This window comes from Triticum urartu, chromosome 5A (genome assembly GCF_056163025.1).
Source record: "Triticum urartu cultivar PI428250 chromosome 5A, HENAU_Tu73, whole genome shotgun sequence".
Lineage (NCBI taxonomy): Eukaryota > Viridiplantae > Streptophyta > Magnoliopsida > Poales > Poaceae > Triticum > Triticum urartu.
The window spans coordinates 61,206,064-61,226,682 of NC_141877.1; the positions used below are offsets into that span (position 1 = coordinate 61,206,064).

At 50.5% G+C, this 20,619-nt stretch overlaps 1 pseudogene; it reads right to left on the reverse strand.

Moving 5' to 3' along the window:
- Positions 1–2,062: 2,062 nt before the first annotated feature.
- On the reverse strand, positions 2,063–18,228 carry LOC147968038 (uncharacterized; annotated as a pseudogene).
- Positions 18,229–20,619: the final 2,391 nt, after the last annotated feature.

Sequence of the window (20,619 nt, forward strand, 5' to 3'; positions counted from 1 at the left end):
GTCCCTTTCGGTGCCGTCTAGGCGACACAGACGGGCATTTAATGCCCTTGTCCCCTGCCGTCAGGGTTAGGTATGATAACACTGTAGCAGCTAGCTGTGCCTACTACAGCACCTAGCTGTGCCTACCCACGGCACCCTTTCCATTTTTGCCCTTGGCCCCCGTTGCTCTATGTCGGTAACCCCTTGAGTATAAAAGGAGGCCCGTGTGCAACGTAGTGGGGGTCGGCCATCTCGAGAGCTCTCACGAGGTTCAGCAATTCCACACACTCATGCTCGCTCCCGAGCTAGAAATCAATACCAATCCACAAAGCAGGAGTAGGGTTTTACGCATCCGTGCGGCCCGAACCTGGGTAAATCGCTCGCGTGCTTCGCCTCGATTTACTCCTCGCACGACCAACCGCCCGCTTGCTTCGCCTCGATATGCTCTTTGCGCAACCTCCGCCCCCCGCCGAACCAAAAGGGACCCGGTCCGCCGGTCCCATAGGTGCCCGTGGATCAGAAACCCCGGCAGATCCATTTTGAACTTCTTCAAAACTTTATCAAGGTATGTGCTTTGTGAAAGTCCAATTAAGCATCTTGATCTTTCTCTATAGATCTTGATGCCCAATATATAAGCAGCTTCACCAAGGTCTTTCATTGAAAAACTCTTATTCAAGTATCCTTTTATGCTATCCAGAAATTCTATATCATTTCCAATCAACAATATGTCTTCCACATATAATATTAGAAATGCTACAGAGCTCACACTCACTTGTAAATACAGGCTTCTCCAAAAGTCTGTATAAAACCATATGCTTTGATCACACTATCAAAGCGTGTGTTCCAACTCCGAGAGGCTTGCACCAGTCCATAAATGGATCGCTGGAGCTTGCACACTTTGTTAGCACCTTTAGGATCGACAAAACCTTCTGGTTGCATCATCTACAACTCTTCTTTGATAAATCCATTAAGGAATGCAGTTTTGACCTCCATTTGCCAGATTTCATAATCATAAAATGCGGCAATTGCTAATATGATTCAGACATACTTAAGCATCACTACGGGTGAGAAAGTCTCATCGTAGTCAACTCCTTGAACTTGTCAAAAACCTTTTAGAACAAGTCGAGCTTTGTAGACAGTAACATTACCATCAGCGTTAGTCTTCTTCTTGAAGATCCATTTATTCTCTATGGCTTGCTGATCATCGGGCAAGTCAACCAAAGTCCATACTTTGTTCTCATACATGGATCCTATCTCAGATTTCATGCCCTCAAGCCATTTATTGGTATCTCGGCTCATCATCGCTTCCTCATAGTTTGTAGGTTCGTCATGGTCTAGTAACATGACTTCCAGAACAGGATTACCGTACCACTCAGGTGCGGAACGTGCTCTGGTTGACCTACAAGGTTCGGTAGTAAGTTGATCTGAAGTTTCATCATCATTATCATTAGCTTCCTCTCTAGTTGGTGTAGGCATCACTGGAACTGATTTCTGTGATGAGCTACTTTCCAATATGAGAGAAGCTACAATTACCTCATCAAGTTCTAGTTTTCTCCCACTCACTTCTTACGAGAGAAACTCCTCCTCTAGAAAGGATCCATTCTTAGCAACAAAGATCTTGCCTTCGGATCTGTGATAGAAGGTGTACCCAACAGTTTCTTTTGGGTATCCTATGAAGACGCACTTCTCCGATTTAGCAACAAAGATATTGCCTTCACATAAGCATCACAACCCCAAACTTTAAGAAATGACAGCTTAGGTTTCTTGCCAAACCACAGTTCATACGGTGTCGTCTCAACGGATTTAGATGGCGCCCTATTTAAAGTGAATGCAGCTGTCTCTAATGCATAACCCCAAAATAATAGTGGTAGATCGGTAAGAGACATCATAGATCACACCATATCTAATAAAGTACGGTTACGATGTTCGAACACACCATTACGCTGTGGTGTTCCAGGTGGCGTGAGTTGTGAAACTATTCCACATTGTTTTAAATGAAGACCAAACTCGTAACTCAAATATTCGCCTCCGCGATCAGATCGTAGAAACTTTATTTCTTGTTACGATAATTCTCCAGTTCAATCTAAAATTCTGTGAACTTTTCAACTGTTTCATACTTGTGTTTCATTAAGTAGATATACCCATATTTGCTCAACTCATCTATGAAGGTCAGAAAATAACGATACCCACCGCGAGCCTCAACACTCATCAGACCGCATACATCGGTATGTATTATTTCCAATAAGTCAGTGGCTTGCTCCATTGTTCCGGAGAACGGAGTTTTAGTCATCTTGCCCATGAGGCATGGTTCGCAAGCATCAAATGATTCATAATCAAGTGATTCCAGAAGTCCATTTGCATGGAGTTTCTTCATGCGCTTTACACCAATATGACCTAAACGGCAGTGCCACAAATATGTTGCACTATCATTATCAACTTTGCATCTTTTGGCATCAACATTATGAATATCTGTATCACCACCATCGATATTCAATAAAAATAGACCACTCTTCAAGGGTGCATGACCATAAAATATATTACTCATATAAATAGAACAACCATTATTCTCTGATTTAAATGAATAACCGTCTCACATCAAACAAGATCCAGATATAATGTTCATGCTCAACGCTGGCACCAAATAAAAATTATTCAGGTCTAAAACTAATCCCGAAGGTAGATGTAGAGGTAGCATGCCGAAGGCGATCACATCGACCTTGGAACCATTACCGATGCGCATCATTACCTCGTCCTTAGCCAATATTCGTTTAATTTGTAGCCCCTGTTTCGAGTTGCAAATATGAGCAACAGAACCAGTATCAAATACCCAGGCACTACTACGAGCATTAGTAAGGTACACATCAATAACATGTATATCAAATATACCTTTGTCCACTTCGCCATTCTTCTTATCCACCAAATACTTGGGGAAGTTCCACTTCTAGTGACTAGTCCCTTTGTAGTAGAAGCACTCAGTTTCAGGCTTGGGTCCAGACTTGGGCCTCTTCCCGGGAGTGAAAACTTGCTTGCCATTCTTCTTGAAGTTCCCCTTCTTTCCCTTGCCCTTTTTCTTGAAACTAGTTGTCTTGTTAACCATCAACACTTGATGCTCCTTCTTAATTTCTACCTCTGCAGCTTTGAGCATAACGAAGAGCTCGGGAATTGTCTTATCCATCCTTTGCATATTATAGTTCATCATGAAGCCTTTGTAGCTTGGTGGCAGTGATTGAAGAACTCTGTCAATAACACTATCATCCGGAAGATTAACTCCCAGCTGAGTCAAGTGGTTATGATGCCCAAACATTCTAAGTATGTGTTCACTGACAGAACTATTCTCCTCCATCTTGCAGCTATAGAACTTGTTGGAGACTTCATATCTCTCATCTCGAGCATTTTCTTGAAATATTAAATTTAATTCCTATAACATCTCATATGGTCCATGACGCTCGAAACGTCTTTGAATTCCTGATTCTAAGACGTAGAGCATGGCACACTGAACTATAGAGTAGTCATCATACCGCGTGTGCCAGACGTTCAAAGCGTCTACATTAGCGGGAGGGGGCTTGTCACCTAGAGGTGCATCAAGGACATAATTCTTCTGTGCAGCAATGAGGATAATCCTCAAGTTACGGATCCAGTCCGTGTAGTTGCTACCATCATCTTTCAACTTAGCTTTTTCTAGGAACGCATTAAAATTCAAGGGAACGGTAGCACGGGCGATTGATCCACAACATAGATATGAAAAAACTATCAGGACTAAGTTCATGATAAATTAAGTTCAATTAATCATATTACTTAAGAACTCCCACTTAGATTGACATCCCTCGAGTCATCTAAATGATCATGTGATCCATATCAACTAAACCATGCCCGATCATCATGTGAGATGGAGTAGTTTTTAATGGTGAACATCTCTATGTTGATCATATCTACTATATGATTCACGTTTGTCGGCGTTCAGGGAACGGGGGTCCCCAGACTTGCCTGCCTGCGGCCTGCAGCGTGGCTCAAAGGGGGGCCTAGCATGGCCCATCTTCACCAACACAAACCCAAGACCCTCGCGAGGGGCCAAGCCTCGCGGGGCGGACGACGCGGAGCTTCCTCAGGAACGGCCTCGTCAGGCTGGCTCACGAGGAGGCGGAGAGATTAAGGCGGGGTACCTCACGAGGTGCACGTGATGCAAGCCATGATGACCAAGGGCGCCAGGCGGGCGCCAGCCCGCGCAGCGTCCTCCTTTCCTCTTTGGTGCAAAGGGGGCAAGCGCAGCCGCGGAGTACCGAGGCATCAGGCAAATGTTTCCATTTCGGTGCAACGAGACCAAGACCAGGAGGACTACGAGACGGAGGTCACCGTGGAGCCCAAGACGGCGTCATCACCAGAGCTTTGCGCAGGCGAAGACTACTTTTGTCAGGATAGCTGATACTTGCTGTCCCCATTCAAATTAGCCCGTCATTGTTGGCTCCCTTCCCGCTCGATATTTGGGAAGAGGACCAGGGCCTCTATAAATAGGACCAGCCACCCACAGAGCAAGGGGGCCGGTTGGTTGAGAGGTTGGAAGGAAGAGGCTCGTTAGAGGGGGTCGATCGACCGGTTGGTGGGAAGCAGAGAGAGAGAGAGATAGAGAGAGAGAAAGGTGACTGAACTCCTTCGAGCAGTTCATCGCCCCAGCCAAGAACAGACCCTCGCGAGGCTGTTCTTCCTTGTATTGTTCATCATCATCAGCCCAAGAGGCAATCCACCACACCACACACTGGAGTAGGGTATTACACCACAACGGTGGCCCGAACCAGTATAAACCTTGTGTCTCTTGTGTCGTTCTTTCCATAGTTTAGATCCTAGCATGGCGGAGGGGTGCAGGTAGGTAGGAGGCGAAATCTCCACGCGCACCCCAGTGTTCGAACCTCAAGGGTCTGCCGGAACCCGAAATCCGACATTTGGCGCGCCAGGTAGGGGTGCGCCGGAATTCGTGTTCCACCACCCCGTTCTCCTCCGACCATCACGCTCATGTCTGACGCTCGTCGGGCCCGCGTGGAGCGCCGGGCCGCCCTTGCTTCCCGCGTCGCCCAGGCGGCCCCTGTCGGCGGGCGTCCTCGCCGTTCCCCGTCACCTGCCGTCAACGCCGCCACCGGCCCGGCGGGGGACGAGCAGCAAGCATCGTCCCAGCATCCATCCGTGCGGCAAGACGGCCGCACCGCAACTCCCTAGCTCGCCCCGGCTGGATCTTCGTCCCGCGCGCTCCGCGCGCCCATGGAGGCTCGGGCTGCACTCATCGCGGCAATCGAGCTCCTACACTACCGTCCCATCGATGACGTCTACGACGAATGGCTCGACCGCGTCGCCGAGCTCGTCCGCGCTGCAGGGGGCTCTCCTGCGCCGTCCGTTCCGCTGCACCGCACCCCGCCTCTTGCGGGCGACGAGGCTCCGGCGGCGCCCCGGCCGCCTCCTCCTCAAGAAGATGCCATGGCTCCAAGGCGCGTGGCCCCTGGGCGGAACCCGCTTCATCAGGTGCCAGCGCGGCAAGAACAGAGCTGCCAAGAAGTCCCTCTCCCGCCAGAAGCTGCCCGGGCGCTCCCTGCTCCAGCACGTCGCGACCATCCTCCTGCTCCAGCGCGTGGGGACATGCAAGACCAAGCTCTCCGTCACCCAAGGCCTCCCGTGGCCACAGCAGGCTGCCGCGCCTTCACGACCGAACTACGCAGCATCGCGTGGCCCGGCAAGTTCAAGCCAGACCTGCCTCCTCGCTACGACGGCACGGCCGACCCTGCGGAGTTCCTCCAGCTCTACGAGCTGGGCATCGAAGCTGCCAACGGAGACGAGAAGGTCATGGCGAACTGGTTTCCCATGGCGCTCAAGGACGGGGCCCGCACCTGGCTCCTGAACCTGGCTCCAGGCACAATCTCCTCCTGGGACAAGATGTGCACCCGCTTCATCGCCAACTTCCAAGGCACTCGCGATCGGCCACCCACCGTGAGCGACATGCGCCGCATCAAGCAACAACCCGGGGAGACCCTGCAGAAGTACATCCAGCGCTTCAACAACGCACGCCTCAAGATTCCCAAGGTGACTAAAGAGGCCATTATCTCGGCCTTCTCCGACAGCGTGCGTGACGTCAAGATGAAGGAGGAGCTGGCGATGCATGAAGACCTGTGCACTTCCTTGGAGCTGTTCAACTTGGCAAACAAGTGCGCCAGGGCTGAGGAAGGGCGCCTCTCCCTCCTCGAGCTGCCTGCCGCAGACCCAGAAGAGAAGAAGCTCAAGGCCAAGGATGTGAAGCGCAAGGGGGCTGCCGTGCTCGCGGTAGAACCAAACACCAAGCGGGGCAGAGATCAGCCCGAACCTTCCAAGGGCAGTCGGTACTATGTGTACCACGACCTCCACACCCACAACACCAACAAATGTCAAGAACTCCGAGCCGTGCGTGAAGGAAGGATCGGCCGTCGCCCTGATCGCGGTGACCGAGGCTACGGCCGAGGAGGAGGAAGGAACGTAGGACGCTGGGAAGACCGTGGCCCGCGCCAGGGGTGGCGCAATCAACCTCGCAAGGATCGCTGGCAAGACCCGCCTCGCGAGGGAGGCTGGAGGGATCAGCCTCGCGAGGATCGCCCGCAAGGCAACGCAGGCCTCCCACCGCTGCCGCCGTAGCCAAGGAGAAACGAGGACTGCCACCAGGACGAGGAGGCTGGGGGCTTCCAGGAGCCGCGCGCGATCGCCTGCATCCTGGGCGGGGCTCAAGCCCCAGCCTCTCAACGCATCTTCAAGCAGTTCGCCCGTGAAGTGAACGCAGTCCTCCCCAGGCTCGAAGCCACGTGCCCTCTCAGGTGGTCGGCGTGCGCCATCACGTTCAGCTCAGCAGATCAGCTCAAGTGTGCGGCTACGGCCGGAGTCCTCCCGATGCTTTGTTCCCCAATCATCAGCAACGTGGTGGTCACCAAGACCCTCATCGATGGCGGGGCAGGGCTCAACGTCCTATCCGTGGAGACATTCAACAACCTCCAAGTGCCATACAGCCAGCTTTAGCCAACCAAGCCTTTCTCCGGTATCACCGACGGCTCCATGGTCCCGATCGGGCAGGTCCGCCTCCCTGTCACCTTCGGGGCACGCGACAACTACCGCACCGAGCTCATCGACTTCGACGTCGCTCAAATTCGCCTGCCGTACAACGCCATCCTTGGGTACCCAGCGCTGGCCAAGTTCATGGCCGTAAATCACCACGGCTACAACGTCCTCAAGATGCCAGGAAGCGGCGAAGTCATCACGGTGCCCTGCGAAGAGAAGGACGCGGTGTGTTCCCTGGAACGAGCCTTTCAGGCCGCATCACTGGAAGACCCGGATCGCGGAAGCAGGAGGCTTCCGAGGCCGCCCCCAAGAAGAAGAAGACATCGTCCGGCCCGGCCCCTCAGGAGGCAGGCCCCTCTGGGCCCGTGCCTGCCCAGGGGGAACCTCCTTCCATCGCATAGGAAAGCGCGCCCGACGCCCTCCTCAGGCAGGGCTCGGGGGCTCTCCCCTGGAGGGCCACCGACCTAGCTAGGGTCACGAGGGAGGCGCTTGGGCACCACCTGGAGGCGTGTTTTGAAGTACGTTTCCTCGAGAAGGAGCAAGGTAAGGAGATCCAGACCCTCAGGAGTTCGTCAGCAAGGCCGTTCAGGAGCTACATGAGTCAAGAGTCATGAAAGGCGGCCGCCGCCTACCAGCAGTGGCTCCCCATCCAGGCGAGGATGGCGGGCTGCGCGTCTGCATCGACATACCAGGGCTCAACCGAGTCGCCTCCCTGGAGCGCCTCTGGCCCTCGCGAATGGGGCGCTGCGGAGGTCCACCCCACAGCTACGTTCGCATGCCTTACGGCTTGCCGAGCGTGGCTGACGCGTACCAGCGCCTCATGAGGGGCATCACGGAGGCGCAAGAGGCCAGGCGTTCCACAGCCCTGGCGGAGATGGAGATGGTCCGCGAGGAGCCTCCAACACTTCCGGAGCCTCCCGAGGCCCCTGGGCCTGGGGGCTCATGAGGATCGGCTTCCGCAGCCCACCGAGTTTGCTACACCAACACCCCTTCGTCCTCAACATCATCAGGTGACATCTTTCGAGTTTTACTTCCAGCTGGGAGCGCCCCCAGGGCTGCATTATTCCCAGGCCGCGTGGGTCCGTCCCTGAGGTGTGTATCCCCTTCTTTATTCCATGTCGTTAGCTTACCTTGTTGGGGGCGCCCCTCGGGCTGCATCACCCCCAAGTCGCTCGGTCCTGACCCAGTGATCTCTGCATTCCCAGCATCTATTTGAACAAATCCACTCCTTCGCGGCTAATGTGTTTTACCTAGTTGCCTGCTCAGCTGACGCCAACTAACGGAGCTGCTCCCAAACGGCACGATGCTTGCGCATGGGTCCGTCCCTGCAACACCGACAAACCTGGATGGCTGAGCTCTGGCCGCGGCAGCCCCGCATAGCATCACCTCGTCAAGCCTTCAATGCCTCACTACCCCTCGGAAGCAACCAACGGCTGACCGTCAATTGTTATGGCAACCCCTTGCTTTTTCTATGATGGACCTACAGGACCTCCTGAAGGAGCTGCGTCAGGCGAGGCTCTTGCCGTGTCTCCTTCGCTCTCGTCCGCGCGAACCGCTTGCACGTTAAGGGGGGGGGGTACCTGAGCATCGCAACTTAGGGCTCTTACTGGCTCTCCAGCCCTCACCCTCTGGCCTTTACCACGGCATCGCGACCTGGCATACCAGCGACAGCTGAGATTCGCTCGAGGGCCGGGACCTGAGGACGTAGAGCAGAAAGGGGAGCAAAGGCGAGAGGGGAGAGACACACGAGGACCTCGCCGAGCAACCTCGCGCCTGCCGAAGCACAGACCCGGCGACACACCAGAGAGCGGCCCCTGGTCCTCGAGATAAGTCATCACCCGAAAGCACCAGCTACCGTGGCACCATCCCCGCACCTAATGCTATCCCTTGTTAGTGACTCCGCTCTCCTTTCTCACCAAGCGACGACTGCTTGGGCGCCAAAGGGGACCTGCTGAGCATCGCGACTCAGGGGCTCTTACCGGACTCCGGGTCGCTCACCTCCTGGCCTTGACCATGGCATCGCGACCTGGCATACCAGCGACGGCTGAAGCCGCCTTGGGACTGGGACCTGTCGGCGCAGAGCACCAAGCCCTCGTGAGGTTCGAAAGGGAGGACCGAGCTAAGACGGGATGAGCAACTCGCGCAATTCTACGACAAGGGTTATATTAACAAAACAGGATCACATGCACCTTACAAGCCCCCACGGGGCGCGTTTTTGGTTCCTCGCAGGGAACAGATCCTGAAGAGACGCAAACTACGTGCATCCTTACAAAAGACGCCATCATCAACAGTGAGCCGTCAAGCATCGACGCCAACCCCATCCAGATCAGAGTCGGCGGCGGCCTGACGAGCCCGCCCTGCTCCAGGAGCAGCGCCGGCTCGGGGGCTCGTAGCTGTCGTCGCTCGTCTCCGGAGTCGCGAAGGGCTCGCCGGAGTCACTAGAACCTCCGACATCTCCACCGCCTGAGGAGCCGCCAAGGGAGCGGTTGGCGAGCCCAGTCCTCGTTGCAGCAGGGCCCTGGCCACCTTCACTGGGGCAGCACTCCAGCCGGCGCCCGCTCACATCGAAGACCTTGAAGAGCATCACCGAAGCACCATCGTAGTCCAAGTGGATCGCGAAGACGCCCCTTGTCCTGCAAACCCGGGCGATCTCTCTCCAGCCTCGAGTCATGTAGACCTCGCCTGGGGCAACGACCGTGACCTCTTCCTCGGTCATGAGGGTGCTGCAGCCGGCGTGCTGCAGCTAGAGCTCTAGGGGCTCCCCCTGTGGGATGATGGAGGCGAAGAAGGGAGGCAGGCGGATCCAAGACTGAAGAGGAATGGCGATGTGGAGCACGAACTCTTGGGATGAGCCCTCGGTGTGGACCCCAGGGGGGACGACCCACAACTTCGTGACCCGTCGGCGCTGACGGCGGCGCCGCCCGTGGCGGTCAGCATCAGCTCCTTCGGGGCCCTCGACATGGGCATACAATGGAAGCGGGAACCCCTGCGGCGCCCGCTCGCCCCAAGGCCTCGACACCACCTGAAGGGCCCCCTCGTCCGGGCCATGGTGGACAAGCCGTTTCTTCGGCGGGAGTGGGTCTGGTCCCTCTCGGGGAGCCTTTCCCTTCTCTGTCGTCGAGAACCGGCGGATCGGAGCCATCGCGGCAAGATGGAGCAAGAATCGGGAAAAAGGAGAAGCAAGGAGGGATGGACTGGAAGGGCGCGCGCCGTTCCGTACTTATAGCCGGCGAAGGCCAACCGCCGACCCCCACGATCACAGGTAATCCTAACCCGTTTTGCATGCAGGGACTTGTCCAATCCATGCAATTGCCGAGGCGACATGGGGAAGTGGAGGCGCCCACGTCCAGTTAACTGCCACGCGGCGTCCAAGGCCGCAGGCTGTTAGGGCCCGCGGCGCTTCACTCTTGCCCTTCTGCCTCCCAGCACGGCCAAGTCCGGGCGCGCCTTGGGCCCGGGGGCTACTGTCGGTGTTCTGGGAACGGGGGTCCCCAGACTTGCCTGCCTGCGGCCTGTGGCGTGGCTCAAAGGGGTCCCAGCACGGCCCATCTTCACCAATACAAACCCAAGACCCTCGCGAGGGGCCAAGCCTCGTGGGGCGGACGACGCGGAGCTTCCTCAGGCACGGCCTCGTCAGGATGGCTCACGAGGAGGCGGAGAGATCAAGGCGGGGTACCTCACGAGGTGCACATGACGCAAGCCATGACGACCAAGGGCGCCAGGCGGGCGCCAGCCCGCGCAGCGTCCTCCTTTCCTCTTTGGTGCAAAGGGGGCAAGCGCAGCCGCGGAGTACCGAGGCATCAGGCAAAGGTTGCCATTTCGGTGCAACGAGACCAAGACCAGGAGGACTATGAGATGGAGGTCACCGTGGAGCCCAAGACGGCGTCATCACCAGAGCTTTGCGCAGGCGAAGACTACTTTTGTCAGGATAGCTGATACTTGCTGTCCCCCTTCAAATTAGCCCGCCATTGTTGGCTCCCTTCCTGCTCGATATTTGGGAAGAGGACCAGGGCCTCTATAAATAGGACCAGCCACCCACAGAGCAAGGGGGCCAGTTGGTTGAGAGGTTGGAAGGAAGAGGCTCGTTAGAGGGGGTTGATCGGTTGGTTGGTGGGAAGCAGAGAGAGAGAGAGAGAGAGAGAGAGAGAGAGAGAAAGGTGACTGAACTCCTCCGAGCAGTTCATCGCCCCAGCCAAGAACAGACCCTCGCGAGGCTATTCTTCCTTGTATTGTTCATCATCATCAGCCCAAGAGGCAATCCACCACACCACACACTGGAGTAGGGTATTACACCACAACGGTGGCCCGAACCAGTATAAACCTTGTGTCTCTTGTGTCGTTCTTTCCATAGTTTAGATCCTAGCATGGCGGAGGGGTGCAGGTAGGTAGGAGGCGAAATCTCCGCGCGCACCCCAGTGTTCGAACCTCAAGGGTCTGCCGGAACCCGAAATCCGACAACGTTCGACCTTTCAGTCTCCAGTGTTCCGAGGCCATGTCTGTACATGCTAGGCTCGTCAAGTTTAACCCGAGTATTCTGCATGTGCAAAACTGTCTTGCACCTGATGTATGTGAACGTAGAGCTTATCACACCCGATCATCACGTGGTGTCTCAGCAGGACGAACTGTCGCAATGGTGCATACTCAGGGAGAACACTTATACCTTGAAATTTTAGTGAGGGATCATCTTATAATGCTACCGCCGTACTAAGCAAAATAAGATGCATAAAGATAAACATCACATTCAATCACATGATATGGCCATCATCATCTTGTGCCTTTGATCTCCATCTCCAAAGCACCGTCATGATCCCCATCTTCGCCGGCTTGACACCTTGATCTCCATCGTAGTGTCGTGGTCATCTCGCCAACTATTGCTTCTACAACTATCGCTAACACATAGTGATAAAGTAAAGCAATTACATGGCGTTTGCATTTAATACAATAAAGTGACAACCATAAGCACTACAAAGAAATACACTTCCGTGCTGATATATGTTTGTCACAGTAGGTCACATTTTTCGTCATGCATGTACATCCATGACGATATTATGACATAATCAAGATAGTCATACATGTGTTGTCGTAGAAGTGTTCCATGACAATACCAACATTATCATCACGGAAGTGTTCACTTCCATGACGATAAATGACGCGTCATGGAAGTGCTTTCGTCAAGGGTAATCGAGATGTGGCATCCACCGTAACGGGTCGCCGTTAAGCTATCGGGTTCCTGTTTGGATCCGATAACCCGTTAACAGCCCACACCAATGGGGATTTTCCATGTGTAAAATCATCATTGGCTGGAGGAAACATGTGTCGACTCACCGTTGGGACATATGTCATCCACTCATTGGACAGAAGGCATCGATGATACGTCGACACGTGGCACGGCCCAACAGAGGCCCATTCCTGTGAAAAGGCCGGCCCGTTTGACTTGATCAAAAGATAGCGGTTCGGCCCATGGAAAGCCTGTTAACGGCCTATTCGCATGTAGCCCATTTACAACCCGCTAACACAATGGCCTATCCGTATTAGGCCCAGTAGCGTCATCTGGGCCGTCCAATATGATTCCAGCCCGTTGTAACTTCCGGCCCATGTATGGCCCATGACGTCTTTCGGCCCATATGATGCACTCTGTAACTCTTGGCCCATTAATGGCCTATGGTGAAACTGGCCCATAATGAACAGTATATCACTTTAGACCCATTAACGGCCCATTATTCCATTGGGTTGTTTCAAGCCCATGTTATCTTTCGGCCTTCTCAGGGCCCATTTATTATTTGGCTCATTTCCAGCATTCGGTTACTTAGGGCCTGTTACTGGCCTTTCTGCTTGTGGGCCAAATTCAGCCCGTGGTTACAGTTGGCCCATTTGTGGCCCGTTAATCCTTTGGGTCATTTTCATAGCATCCTCAAATATGGCCGATTAATGACGGCCCATTATGGTTGACCCATGAACGGACGATTCCAACTCTAGCCCGTTTAAAGCATGTAATGCGGTCCATTATTGGCCCATGTTTGGCCAATCGATGATACAGCCTGTAGAAGGCCCATTGTTTCTACGGCCCGTAGAAGGCCCATTGTTCCTGCGGCACGTAGGACGCCCAGGGTCACTATAGTAAATATGTAGCCCATGGTTATTCTGGTCCAGTTTTAAAAAATAGGTTATTGCGGCCACTAGCAAACCGCGGAAAAAGAACTGCACTGACTACAAGCAAAGAAATAAATAAGACAACAAGGAAGTAAATAAGCAAGCAACTTACGCTAGGCTATCATGGCTATTACACATATTACATCCACTAGGCATCAAAGTTTGCCACTAGTGCAAATATAGGGAACAAAGTAGCATATCACATACACTGGTTGTCAAAGTTGGCGACCAATGCAAATAAATGCCACAGCAAAACAAGTCCAGAACTGAAACCACTTCAGAAGAGCTCAAGAAACAATATCCTGGGTACCCATAATGCTGGCAAGATGCTTAGCAAGCTTATTAACTTCCTCTTGTTTGGCGCTTAAATCCTCCAACGTTTGCTTTTGCACAAGAAAGTATGCATCTGAATTCTGCAGGGACTTCCTCAGTCTGTCGGCTTCTTGCCGCAGCACAACTAACTGACGCCTTTTAGCTTGTAGCTGAGGCTGAAGAAGCCGAAGTGATTCAGGAAGCGAGTTCGAAGAGCTTGTGCCAGCGGTACTGACTAGTAACTCGAACACTACATCAACACATGACTGTGGGGTTTTCTCACTATCTACAACATCGTTTTTATCACCTTTCTTGGAGACCAACAGGGTTGTCTCACTATCTTGAACCTTATCTGCATTACTTTCTCTACCACTGCATAGTGGGGTGCGCTTCTCCAATACTCTGTTCGCATACTAAAAGAGAAACAAGCAGACACATCACATGTTTAGCATGTAGTGTACAAAACTCATTTTGGTAAACCAGTTCAGTAGTAAGGTTGACAGGATAACAACATGAAACAAACATATATCTATGTACTATGGTCACTGTATTGTCCATATCGTCCTAGATTATGTTGCGAAATCAAGATAGAGACACAGTTCAACTCATATATTTTTAAGACACAACCGCATAGACAGAATATAAGTGTGAGAAACTACACAGCATTGGCAACACTTGTAATGTGCATCACATGAGAACATACCTATTTATACAACTGAAACTCAAATCTACATAGAGAAAGAAGTTAGAAGAACAATCTAGTTAAAGAAATAGGTTTAAAACATACCTGTTGCGCCATTGGAGTTTCAATTGGATCCTTCAAATTCGAAAGTAGTTGGTATGAGTAAAAACCACTGGTGCGCGTTGATCCTAAACAAACGGTTTTTAACCCCTTTCCGCGACGGCATATGGAACCGTCGCCAAGTGAGTGTGGGCGATAGGGGGGTCCTTCTGATACGTCTCCAACGTATCTATAATTTTTGATTGTTTCATGCTATTATATTATCAACCATGGATGTTTTATATGCATTTATATGTTGTTTTATATGATTTTTGGGACTAACCTATTAACCTAGAGCCCAGTGCCAGTTTCTATTTTTTCCTTGTTTTAGAGTATCGCAGAAAAGGAAAATCAAACGGAGTCCAATTGACCTGAAACTTCACGGAACTTATTTTTGGACCAGAAGAAGCCCACGGAGTATCGGAGATGGACCAGAAGAGTCCCGGGCTGCCCATGAGGGTGGGGGGCGCGCCCAACCCCCTGGGCGTGCCCCCTTGCCTTGTGGACAACCCGGAGGTCTACCGACGTACTTCTTCCTGCTATACATACCCATATACCCTAAAAACTTCAAGGACCAGAATAGATCAGGAGTTCCACCGCCAGAAGCCTCCGTAGCCACCGAAAACCAATCTAGACCCGTTCTGGCACCCTGTCGGAGGGGAGAATCCCTCTCCGGTGGCCATCTTCATCATCCCGACGCTCTCCATGACGAGGAGGGAGTAGTTCTCCCTCGGGGCTGAGGGTATGTACCAGTAGCTATGTGTTTGATCTCTCTCTCTCTCTCACTCATGTTCTTGAGGTGGCATGATCTTGATGTATCGCGAGCTTTGCTATTATAGTTGGATCTTATGATGTTTCTCCCCCTCTACTCTATTGTAATGGATTGAGTTTTCCCTTTGAAGTTATCTTATCGGATTGAGTCTTTAAGGATTTGTGAACACTTGATGTATGTCTTGTGTGGGATACCCGTGGTGACAATGGGGTATTCTATTGATCCACTTGATGTATGTTTTGGTGATCAACTTGCGGGTTCCGCCCATGAACCTATGCATAGGGGTTGGCACACGTTTTCGTCTTGACTCTCCGGTAGAAACTTTGGGGCACTCTTTGAAGTACTTTGTGTTGGTTGAATAGATGAATCTGAGATTGTGTGATGCATATCGTATAATCATACGCACGGATACTTGAGGTGACATTGGAGTATCTAGGTGACATTAGGGTTTTGGTTGATTTGTGTCTTAAGGTGTTATTCTAGTACGAACTCTAGGATAGATCGAACGGAAATAATAGCTTCAGGTTATTTTACTACGGACTCTTGAATAGATCGATCAGAAAGGATAAATTTGAGGTGGTTTCATACCCTACCATAATCTCTTCATTTGTTCTCCGCTATTAGTGACTTTGGAGTGACTCTTTGTTGCATGTTGAGGGATAGTTATATGATCCAATTATGTTATTATTGTTGAGAGAACTTGCACTAGTGAAAGTATGAACCCTAGGCCTTATTTCCTAGCATTGAAAATACCATTTGTGCTCATTTTTATCATTAGTTACCTTATTACCTTACTGTTTTTATATTCAGATTACAAATACCCATATCTATCATCCATATTGCACTTGTATCACCATCTCTTCACCGAACTACTGCACCTATACAATTTACCATTATATTGGGTGTGTTGGGGACACACGAGACTCTTTGTTATTTGGTTGCAGGGTTGTTTGAGAGAGACCATCTTCATCCTATGCCTCCCACAGATTGATAAACCTTGGGTCATCCACTTGAGGGAAATTTTCTACTGTCCTACAAACCTCTGCACTTGGAGGCCCAACAACGTTTATAAGAAGAAGGTTGTGTAGTAGACATCACCTTCCCACATGACCCAGAAACTATCGGGGATAGGGAGCCTTGATGCATACAGTTGTCCCTGTATAACTGTTTCCGATATCTCGAATATCCCAAACGCTTCATCCTTGCGACTCGTTTGTGCTTGCATTGCCATCGCAGTCAGAGTTTTGTGGTTCTGCCTAAAACCAGGAAGATTCCAGGCACGGAAGTTTTCTAGGCAGATTCTAGGCACAGGAGATTTACGATGCCTGGCACATCACAAATAGTTCATGATTATAAACCGTGTATGATAGGTAGACAATCACACACATTTAGTTTTCCCGCACCGTATGTGATAGTGTCTGACATCACACACGCTTTGCAAACGACAACCGTCTGCTTGCTTGCACAAGTTTCCTCTCTGTGAACCGTCTCGGATTATGGTGTATATCGCAAACGTTTGTGTTTTACCAACCGTGTGTGCCGTAATGACCTGAACAATGTAATTTTGCCCTAATTTAATTGCTGCTACTTAAAATTGTACCTAATTTAAACTTGAAAGTAGGATATAGCTTTATTCATATCCATCAGGTTCAAACAACCAATGCATTATTCGATTCACAGGTACATATGTTTAAGAATTACAGACGCACCAAATAAAGAATGATGTACTAGGGTTCTATACTGGTACTATTACAGATGGTAAAGAAAGAGGCGACAGACATCTATTGTGCTCTCCTGGATGCAGAAGGCATGCAGGACTCTAGTCCAACCCCTTGTGATGGTCGGCTGCCAATCATGTAGCTTGAGAGGTAATCTTGAGTAAACTGCTTCAGGATCGACTGCAAAAGAAAAACGATTCAGATATTGTCATCTAACACAACTCATTACGGGCAGTAAAAAGAAGGCTACAGGGTTCTTACTTACCATCCTGCAGTTCACTGTTGTCTTGCATAAAGTGTAAACAAATAGTTTGATTGACATCTTTTGACCCATTTTAGTAACAATCTTTATCAGTTTCCTCACTTGATGCTGGTTCATGAATATCTCATTGCCCCATACGCAGAAAGGGTCGAAGTGTGGATCTTTGGCAATGATATATGTACCTAAAAGCACCAAGTTAATATTAGAAGCTAAACAACAATTGAAAAATGATGTAGTACAACACTCCATCCATCCCATCATATAAGATTTTATTACATGTATATCTTGACATCATCCGAACATTAAGGTAACACTCTTCCTTGTTGCTATGTAGCCTAAGATTGCATATTTAGTCATTCAGTACAATGCATGTTGCTAAACAACAATTGAAAAACGAAAAGGCATGTTAATCACAATATCCTTAACAACAACCAAATATCATAATTCATAGTGGTATTGTTGAAACTGTTATTGATGAAATTGAACTGCACAGCAAATAGTTGCACATATAGAGCATCACGTTGTGAAGAACTGAAATAAACAAGTTGTAAGGAAATCTCTAGGCGATCCTTAAAAAGTTAAAGGACTAAAACCCTTAGTGGATATATATATTCAACAAATTTTGGCCTTTTTAGTCGATCCCCTAAACTTAAGGTTGTAAACTTCAATTTGATCAAGTTCAAAGCAGGTTTAACCGAAAGTAGCATGCATTCAAACATAAACATAGATAGTTTTGCATAACTGAACATAAAACATAAATTTAAACTAAGCTAAACTACTTTCGGTCGAAGTAGAGGTCGAGCCAATCCTTCCTCGTCATGTATAGTGTGCCGCGAGCCGGGTCCGGGCCAGTACCATCACCGGGGTCATTGGGGAAGGCACTCCTCTACTCGTCGACGTCGATCTCCTCGTCCTCGGGGCACACCTCGACGCCCTCCATCCCGCCGTCGCCGCTGCCTTCGACCTCGTCATCAGAGGAGAGTACGATAACCTCGCCGCCCTCCGCGCCGTCGTCCTCACTGCCTTCGACCTCGTCATCGGAGGAGAGCATGATAACCTCACCGCCCTCCATGCCGGCAAAGATGGCCCGCTCTGCCTCCACGAGCTCCGGGTGTTTCCGGCGGAGCTCTTGCATGTAGGCCTTGTCGGCGGCCTTAGCCTCGAGACGCTCCCACGCCTCGCGGTCCTCCCGCGCCATAGCCAAGCTCACCACCCCTGGCTCTGGCGGAACGAGGTGGACCGAACGTGTGCCGAAGGGGAAATTGAGCCTAGCCACCGCACCGTGGTAGCGGACCTGCCAGCGGTCGTACTCCATGGCCACGAGCTCGGCCGTCTGGAAGCTACCGAGCCACCGGTGGGTGTGGGTCTCTCGATTTGTAATCTCGGTGACCCACGTCCCCCACCACTGCTTCCGGACCCCAAAGTAGGACTTCGTAGGCTGTCGGGTCCAGGGGAGGACGGGGAAGTCCTCAAACCGGCGTATGGGCACGGTGGTGGGCGGATCGGGGACTGGCGACGGCGAATCGGGCCCGTGAAGGACGACGGGGACACCTTGGCGGCCACCTCGCCGGCGTCGGGCGAAAAGGCCGTGATAAACCTATTTTGGCCATTGGCTACTCGAGCTCCCCGGCACACATGCATAGGTTGAGGAGGGAGGCGCCGACGATGGCGGCGACCTACCAATGGTTTCGAGGGTTGTGTGTGTCTGTGTGAGCGGAGGTTGTTGATACATCTCCAATGTATCTATATTTTTTGATTGTTCCATGCAATTATATTATCTGTTTTGGATGTTAATGGGCTTTATTATACACTTTTATATTATTTTTGGGACTAACCTACTAACCCAAGGCCCAGTGCAAATTGCTGTTTTTTGCCTATTTCAGTGTTTCGCAGAAAAGGAATATCAAACAGAATCCAAACAGAATGAAACCTTCGGGAGAGTTATTTTTGGAACAAATGTGATCCAGGGGACTTGGAGTGGACGTCAAGAAAGAAACGAGGGACCTACGAGGCAGGGAGGCGCGCCTGCCCCCCTGGGCGCGCCCCCACCCTCGTGGGCCCCTCGCAGCTCCACCGACCTACTTCTTCCTCCTATATATATCCATGTACACCGAAAACATCCAGGAGCACCAAGACACTCTATTTGCACCACCGCAACCTTCTGTACCCAAGAGATCCCATCTTGGGGCCTTTTCCGGAGCTCCGCCGGAGGGGGAATCGATCACGGAGGGTTTCTACATCAGCACCATAGCTTCTCCGATGATGTGTGAGTAGTTTACCACAGACCTTCGGGTCCATAGTTATTAGCTAGATGGCTTCTTCTCTCTCTTTGGATCTCAATACAATGTTCTCCTCGATCTTCTTAGAGATCTATTTGATGTAACTCTTTTTGCGGTGTGTTTGTCGAGATCCAATGAATTGTGGGTTTATCATCAAGTTTATCTATGAACAATATTTGATTCTTCTCTGAAATCTTTTATGTATGATTGGTTATCTTTGTAAGTCTCTTCGAATTATCAGTTTGCTTTGGCCTACTAGATTGATCTTTCTTGCAATGGAAGAAGTGCTTAGCTTTGGGTTCAATCTTGCAGTGTCCTTTCCCAGTGACAGCAGGGGCAGCAAGGCACATATTGTATTGTTGCCATTGAGGATAAAAATATGGGGTTTATATCATATTTCTTGAGTTTATCCCTCTACATGATGTCATCTTGCCTAATGCGTTACTCTGTTCTTATGAACTTAATACTCTAGATGCATGCTGGATAGCGGTCGATGTGTGGAGTAATAGTAGTAGATGCAGAATTGTTTCGGTCTACTTGTCACGGACGTGATGCCTATATACATGATCCATGCCTAGATATTCTCATAATTTTGCACTTTTCTATCAATTGTCAACAGTAATTTGTTCACCCACCGTAATACTTATGCTATTTTGAGAGAAGCCACTAGTGAAACCTATGGCCCCTGGGTCTATCTTTTATCATATAAGTTTTCAATCTATTTTATTTTGCAATCTTTACTTTCAATCTATATCATAAAAATACCAAAAATATTTATCTTATTATTATCTCTATCAGATCTCACTCTCGTAGGTGACCGTGAAGGGATTGACAACCCCTTTATCACGTTGGTTGCGAGCTTCTTATTTTTTGTGTAGATACGAGGGACTTGCGTGTAGTCTCCTACTTGATTGATACCTTGGTTCTCAAAAACCGAGGGAAATACTTACACTACTTTGATGCATCACCCTTTCCTCTTCAAGTGAAAACCAACGCAATGCTCAAGAGGTAGCAGTTGTGTTTGAGGAAATACTGCGGCAACTGAAAATTTTACTAGGTGGGAGTAACAAGGCAGGGCTACTGAAAATTTGGATCAAGGGCGAGCAGATATTTTTGAGATTGCGAGGGATGCAGAGGCGGGAGTAAAATGCCGGGGCTACTGAAAATTTGAATCAAGGGACTGAAGCAGAGCGGGAGTAACAGACATCGCACACGGTCCGCACATACTAATCGTGTGCCATCAAACATTAAAACCTTCTAGGCGGTAGATATTTTCGAGAATGCGAGGAATGCAGAGGCGGGAGTTTTGG